The sequence below is a fragment of the Lactuca sativa genome, chromosome 6 (genome assembly GCF_002870075.4).
Source record: "Lactuca sativa cultivar Salinas chromosome 6, Lsat_Salinas_v11, whole genome shotgun sequence".
NCBI classification, from domain to species: domain Eukaryota; kingdom Viridiplantae; phylum Streptophyta; class Magnoliopsida; order Asterales; family Asteraceae; genus Lactuca; species Lactuca sativa.
Window position 1 is genome coordinate 13,085,011 of NC_056628.2, and position 8,272 is coordinate 13,093,282.

The window sequence follows — 8,272 nt, forward strand, 5'->3', positions numbered from 1 at the left end:
GTTATGTTCTTCCAACTTTCTATATTGGGAGGAAAGAGAGAGCAGACATGAGATTTTTAGAGTTGGGATGTAGACTCATCATGGGGCTAGATGGTTGCGGTTTGTTAGCAACAAGTATTGCAGTACGAGAATGCACAAGAGGATTCTTGTGGTATTGTTGCCTCAAGATGAGATCAGGGGTCTGTTTCCTTTGAAATTGGTTAGGTCCGGTGCTAGTTGATTGTTCCGGGTCATCAAGGAAGGTGAATTGAGAGCGACAACTTTTTTTTCTCTAATGTATCTCTTCTATGAGGACGTTTCCCCTTGTATTTATGAATGATCTTTGCGATGAATTAATGGTTGGGGATGTGCAGAAGGCGAGTGTAGTAGTCCATTTGTTTCCAGATAGGAAGTCGGTGTTATAAGTGGATTGTCAATTATTGTTCATACATCTTCATGGGATTCTTGATGTTAGAGGCGGTTATGATCGGGAGGTTTCCAAGGTCTCCATCTGAGATTCAAAATCTCTTTAAGTTTTCGTGGTCTTTATCAGGAAGATCATATCGAATTGTATTATACGTTCCAAGGATCGGGAATGATATGAATCTGGTTGAGCCAATTTGAGTTTTGGTCGGTTTGAAATGTCAGTTGGTGGTAGTTTGAACCCTAAGTGGGGGAGAACTGAGTATTCAGCTTGAAAGATCATCAATCTGTTAGGAAATTTAGGTTCAAAATAATGGTTCACAGGAATCTGCAGTTCAGGTATGCGAGACCGTGGTTCAAGATTTGGTCAAGACTGGGGTGTAGAGTAAGTTGACATCAAATATATGTGCTCAGGAATGCATGAGTTGTCTTTGCGACAGTAAGTCGTTGGTCATGGAGCTCGTTGTAGCCAGTGGTTTCTTTCAGGAATGTCGATGTATAGCTCGAGAGGCGTTTGGGTCGCTCAAGTTGATAATCGGTTGTAGAGGGAATTGGCAGCTAGTAGTATAGATTGATATATATAGTCTAGGTTGGACAGTTGTTGGTCGGTAAATCAACTTCATCGTTTGGTATGTTTAGTTCCACATGGTATTTGTTCAATAGTGAATTGGATCATGGATTAGTCATTAATGCATTCTCAATTATTGGTTATTTTGTTCATCATCAATAGTTGAGGTTCTTCGAAAGTTTTGAGCTTCATTAGTTGAATTTCAATGGATGCGTCAATTTATCATCAAAATTTGTACATTGTATATTTTGATTTCTGGGTTGGGTACCCTCAATTTTTGGTTATTGAAGTAGTGTTCATAACGGGCTCAGGTTTGGCAGATGTACATGGTTATTGGAAGTTCGGATGTTGAGGCAGGGTTATTTAGTTTTTCAGGTGTTGCTTAAGATCAGCATAGAATCCAATTTTGGCATGACGTGTCGATAAGGTAGGTATTTGGATTGATCCGGCCAGGGTTTTAGTGGCATTCTGGATAACTATGGAAGGTTTATCGAGCTAGTTACGTATTGGTGGGACATGTTTAGTTTCATTCGAGGCATGGGATCTTGTATCGGTCATTCATGAGGATTTACTGTTAATAGTTGAGGTTCATCATTTCGTCATATTTGTTGGAACTTCACCCCAAGTGTAAGGTTGTGAGGAAGAAGGAATAAAGTAGATCCAGGGTTAGTTATGTGTTTTCCCTTTAGGGGTGTATGTGGACTAGCTAAGATAGCATGATAACACTTGGTTCGAGTTTATTGGTATGGTTCTCATTTGGTTTATAGCCTTTGAATTGGAACAAGAATCCAACAACCTATCTCATTCTCTAGTTGTGTGTGACCATGTGTTCATCTGAATTTTACGTTGGTAGCAGCCTTTTCTGTGAAAGGAATTGTGCGTCATAGAAGGGTATGGCTCGTGTTGTGATTGGTTAGTGTCGAGGGAGATACTATTTGGGTTCTTGCAAGTCGGTGGGGTTGATGGTTGAGTACTTTTAATCCATGTGGTGTTGTTCGTGAGTCTTCAGGGCAGTAATATAATGGCAGCAAGACCGACGGAGGAGCATGATCTTACCACTTTAATGGTTAGAGGGTGTCACGATGTATCATGAACCAGTGGTCGTATGACTCATACGGGTGGGACTCGGTAGTCATTTGATTGAGACTCTTAGGTCTCGGATTATTACTCTTATTGACATGTTTGGGTGTTAGTGCATTGTTGGAAATCGGGAGACTCAGTAACCAGTTAGGTTGGATCATTTGGTCAGTCATAGGTTGTTAAGAGTATTAATGGTGCATCAGAAGTCTCTTGCTGAATGTTTGCATATCGATCCCCGTTTTCTTGCGGGCTGTTATTAGGAGTTTGGTTATCAATGTGGGGTATTGATACTGAAGTTTCGAGTCATGAAGTTCATTGTAAATGCATAGAGTTCCTTTGTCAAGTGGATGTACACCTGGGCCGATGAGGGATTTGGATGCATCGTGTAATGCTTGGATGAACCATCATTATGCTCGTGGGAGCAGTGGGTTGGTGATGCCTTGTCAGGAAGTCAAGCGGAAATTTAAGGTTGTTGGGCACAACCTCCAGATTTTGGATTTGTGTAAATTCACAATCGGGATGTTTTGAGTATTCTTTTGGCATGAATTGGCAGTGTTCCTGGTCAAGGAACTATAGGTAGGTATGACGAATGGATGATCATCAGTTTCAAGGTATGGTTTCTGAAGTTTAAACTGATGAGGTCCCAGTTTCGGGAAGTATATTGATGGAATTGGGTGTGATAGTACTTTTGAGAGTTTCTGGTTGAGCGGTTTTTACTGGAAGTTGGATCTTACAGGTTAGTTGTGAGTAATGTCCTTGTCAAGTCTCATATTTCTTGTTGAGTGTTAGGAGTGTCAAACCCAACAAATAAAGGGGTACGATATACTCCAAAATAATCCCACTATATTGCACTAAAAGTTAGTACAAGGCAAGCAGGGTAGATCCACAGAGACACGGGATAATTAATCTATACCTCTTTGTAGAAGGTACTGTAGTCACCAACAGTAACAGGGGGGGGTTAGAGTGCAATGGCTAAACAAACAAATTAAAAACACACGCAATCAGCTAAATGAGTGAATTAGATTCTGATTTTGTAAGGACTCCAACTTCATGTATGACAACTTAGCAATGTGACTCAAAGATGACACAATAATCATTCAATTCTATCTAAGTTGGTACTTGAAAGTGCTAATTAATAAGCTCTAACACTTCCCATTCACCATATTAATTAACCAAAACAAGCTCTTTGATTAACCCTAACCTTATTAACCTAATCTAAACAAGCTCTTAGAATTAGATTATAAGATTGCATGAAGCTTTATGTGAATGTTCCCAACAACACCCAATACTCCTCATAAGCCCGGGAGTGTAAAAGTGTATAAATAAGATTTACACTAAATTCATTCAATAGAGGTCAATTTAATGCTTGTTACTTGTTCAATTTCACAAAACAATTATGGATTTTGTAAAAGAGATAACTTGAATGACCTAACCCTAATTCAAATGGCCAATAAGAATCACAACTAGAATCAAACATTCGATTGAAGCAAAATCAAATTCATTAGATAGAAATTAAGAACAAACATCATGTCATATGATTAAAGTCACTACCAAGAAGTCAAAACATGAAATTGGAGAAACTAGGGTTCTAGCCACACATGGCTAGAACAAGATCACAAGAATAAAAGATGGAATTAAAGTGCAATTACAACTTACAAATACTAGAAATAATGTTTCCAAATGATTGCTAATTAAACCCTTGCAAAAACCTTTGAAAATCCTCCTCCAAATGTGCTCTGATATGTTATCTTCTTGTAAAAATGGCCCTTACCCCGTAATATGAAAGATAGGAAAAACTGCCAAAAGTTGGTTTCTGGGTCGAACACGGCCCGTGTTGGACATAGAGTAAATCTGACATGGCCCGTGTTCAGCATGGTCAACAGCTCACATTTTGGTCAACACGGCTCGTGTTGGACATAGAGTAAAACTAACACGGCCCGTGTTCAGCATGGTCAACAGCTCCCATTTTGGTCAACACGGCCCGTGTTGAATTTTCAGTGTAAATCCAACATGGCCCGTGTACCCCTTTGACTCCGAATCCAAACTTGATTTTTCCAACTTTTTCGTTCTTCGCCCGATCATCTCGAAATCTTCACCAATGCTTCCCGACACTTCCTAAAGCGCACTCCAACCTCCGGTTTACCTGAAAAAGACATGAAAATGTGCAAATAAGGTTGTTCTAGAGACTAACATGAAATATGATGAAATGCAAGACAAATGAAGGACAATTATGCTAAATAGATGCATGAAATGGGACTAAAAGGTGCACAAAATGCACCTAAAAAATCTCCCCAAGCTTAGACCTTTCTTGTCCTCAAGAAAGAACAAGAAACAGACAAAACAGGACGATTTCTAGATGATAGAAAGAAACTTAGAACAAAAGGGGACGGGAAGGTTCTAAGGACTAGGGATGAATGCATGCAATGCAAACAATGAAAAAGGAAAAGAAAATTTATGTACAGAAGCACTAAAGAAACAAAATGTATCAAAAAGAAATTTAAGGCGCAATTCAATAATCTATACAAGTACGATCAGAATTTACATCAATATTGCTCCAAACATTAATACCTAGGAAACCATCTTGCTTCCTTCCATATATCACAGACTCCCAAAGTGAGGAAGAATCGAAACGGTGTAACCCAATAATCCAACCCTAGTTTTATTAAAACTTTATACCTTCCTAAGCTTTATGGGCGAAAATAACATAGTCCGGATCTCATGTCCTTAAGACTAGATGGCCAAGAATCAGAATCGACGCATCCTTAAGGACCCGTCACGGTGAATCAGCTTTCGCTGAAACAGTGAGCCCACCCGAAGGGGCCCAGCTCCAATGCTTTCACTTTTTCGAGAGCCACAAGTATCATATCACACAGTTCTTCGATCGCCAGATTTGACTTTGAATTGGCTTTTGATTTGATTTAACTTTGATTTGTACTTCGTTTTGAATTTGGATTCTTCAATCTCCATTTTTGGAAATTCTTGAGATTTCTTCGTTTTGGCACTTGAAATTCTGATTTGGGTACTAGATATGACAATTATACCCTTCCTTATTTCTTGACTGTGTGGATCTGATACTTAAGCTCTCTGTCACCGCGAGGGTGATGCGTGTCAACAAATAGGTCCGTGTTCTGTGGGTCCAGAGTTGCCGATAAAGATTCTTTTTAAACATTCATAAGCAAATCATCCTAAAGCTGTTATTACCGCCCAAAAAACGTTTCAATATAATTTCTTTTTATTATCTAAGGCTAGGGTCTCGAATTACGGTGTTTGGGTCCCCTAGTTATGACAGCTGATTCTACACTTCCAGTAACAATCCGGTTGCTTCGGTATTTTTTTTTCATTTTGATTTTTCTTTTCCCACTTCATGGAGCACTTGTATGTAAAGATAGTATTCATCTCGTAATTTTTTTATTTTTTTTGGAAACAATGAATGAAAATGGGATGCAAAAACTAGAAAATATTTTTGGGTTTTATAGATTTTAAAATGCAGAATGCAAGAAAAAGAAAATAAGAAGGCTAAAATCTTTTTGAGTTTTTTTTTTTGCATGAATATGAACATGAAATGCATGGATAAACCTAATGTACAACTCTACCCCTCCCCAAGCTTAAAGATAAGCATCATCCCCGATGCTCGGAGAGGGTGGAACAACCTAATCACCGGAAGGTGGTGCGGGATGGTAGTCGGGTCCAAAACAGTTATAAGTACACACATATTAAATTTTAAAGCAAAATATGAACGATTAAAGATATGGAAAGAATTCACCGAATCGTTCTTAGAGCCTTGCAGTTGGTGGTGACAACCTCCTCTTCAACCTTCCCAAGCTTGCCTACATAAAGTATCAAGCCCAAAAGCACAAAACAAATTGTGAAAATTTCGGACCTAGGGGTTCTTGGAAGAGAGAAATTGTTTTGGGGTGAGTTATGGGTGAATGGGGGTAATAAAAACCGACTTTTATACTTATAACACATTTGGTCTGCAGCACGAACATGGCCCATGTAGGGGGTTTAAAATTCTGAAAATTGTTGAACACGGCCCGTGTTGGGCATAAGGGAAAAATGACACGGGTCGTGTACCCCTCTGACTGCGAAAATGTTTGCCTCGTTTGAACACGACTCGTGTTCAATATATGACAAAAATGAACACGGGCCGTGTACGGCTCTGTTTGCCACTTCCCACTTTTTGAACCCAAAAAAATCCCTCTCATTCAAACGAAATGGTTTTGCATCCCGAGGTCCGTTTGGTGATTTAAAAACATGCTTAAATGCATTTGGAACATTAAAAACCAAAAACTTCAAAGAAATGGAAATTGTTTTTTTTAGAAATGACAAAAATACCCCCGGGTTGCCTCCTGGTAAGTTGCCCTTGTTTTAAGTCGTTGGCTCGACTTTGCCCCCGCATATGCTTCGTTCTAAGTATGTGGGCCTCTCCAACACATCAATCTTCTTGCCACCTCCTTCAAATGAACCTTCAACCTTCCTTTGGATTTCTTTTTGCGAACAAACCAAAAAGGACTTAACCCTTTAATATCATAGATTGTCCACTCAATCCTTTTTTGGTATTTGTTCAGCATGGTTATCAACTCACTCTCTTCCTTCTTCGATAGTTTATTTGATTTGATGACCGGTTGAGTGCTCTCCTTCTCGACATGTATTAGCTTTATAGGGTCCTGTGGAGTTTTTGCTCCCGGATCTAGTGCTTGTTCCACCGGTGGAAGGATTTTAACTTTGGTGGATGGCTTAGGTTTTATATCATCACTCCTCACATGCTTCTTGTCATCAATAAACTTCAAACTCTCCAACACCTCATTGTCCATATCGACCTCCTTTGCAAGCTCCTTGGCTTTGTCCCTGTCTAGTTTTCCTTGCAAAACTAACTCTAGAAATTCATTGTTAGACAAACTTAAACCCTTTTCAGTTGAAGGCTCGATCAAATTCACAAAATTGACGGATTGAACCTCGGAAGGAACCTTTTTTGCTTCATCAACATTGAAGTTGATAACTTGACCATCAAATTCCATACTTAAAGTTCCATTGTAGACATCAATTTTTGTTTTGGAAGTTTTAAGAAAAGGTATACCTAAAGTATGGAACTTGAACATGGAGAGTCATCATCTCCCATATCTAAGACATAAAAATTAGCCGGGAAGATAAATTCATCGACTTGCACTAACACGTTCTCTAGTACACCCTTTGGGTGTACCAAAGACCGGCCGGCAAGTTGGATGCTCACACCGGTTTTTCTCAATGTTCCTACACCAATTGATTTGAAAAGAGAATATGGTAGGAGATTTACGGATGCACCTAGCTCGAGCATGGCTCGGGGTACATGAAGATTCCCCGATTTGCAAGGTACGGTCAAGACACCGGGATCCTTGTGTAGGGTTTTGAGCAATCTAACACTTCCTAAGTGTGCATGCAACCCTAATAAACCTTGGATCTATGTTTTCTTCTAAAATACATGCAAATAATAACTTCCAAGGTTTCTTCCTAACTAGCATAGCATAAGGATTATGAATCATAAAAGTACTAGTAGAAATACATACCTTTTGATGATGGTTGATTGTTTGGAATTTGAGGGCCAAGCACCAATAGTGTGAATGCCTCAAATGGAATCACAAATCACCACAAACACTTGGAAAACTTTGAGAGAGTAGTATACTTTCTTGTGGAATCGGCCACCACTAAGTCTCACACTACTAGTGTCCCATTTCTTGCATCATATGCTTCTTTATATAGTGTGCATGGTTAGGGTGAAACCATAATAACCCATGTCTTTTCCTTTCCAAGGATCCATGGGTTAAAAGCTCCATGGACCATCCATGGACTTCCATATTAGCTTAGCCCATTAACAAATGAGTATTAGCCCACACTATATAAAATATAATAGCCCATAATTTAATCAGTCTTCTTTTTAATCTCTAAATTAATTCATAATTAATTTAAGACTAAAACTAATTAAATAACATGACTTCATATTAATATATTATAACTTATAATATATTAATAAATCGTAAGTATACAATTCTCATAAAATTATCCGTAAATCGTTTGGGTGAAGTGCAACCCAAATGGACCATGTCGGGCCGGGTCAAGTATCTACCAAATAAGTTATGGACTTAGACACATTATCCAACAGACTCCCACTTGGACAAGTCTAATAACTATATTTGCGTATGTTACTTCAGGAACCAACCAGCAATCGTAGCTCTCGAAAACTCTGTT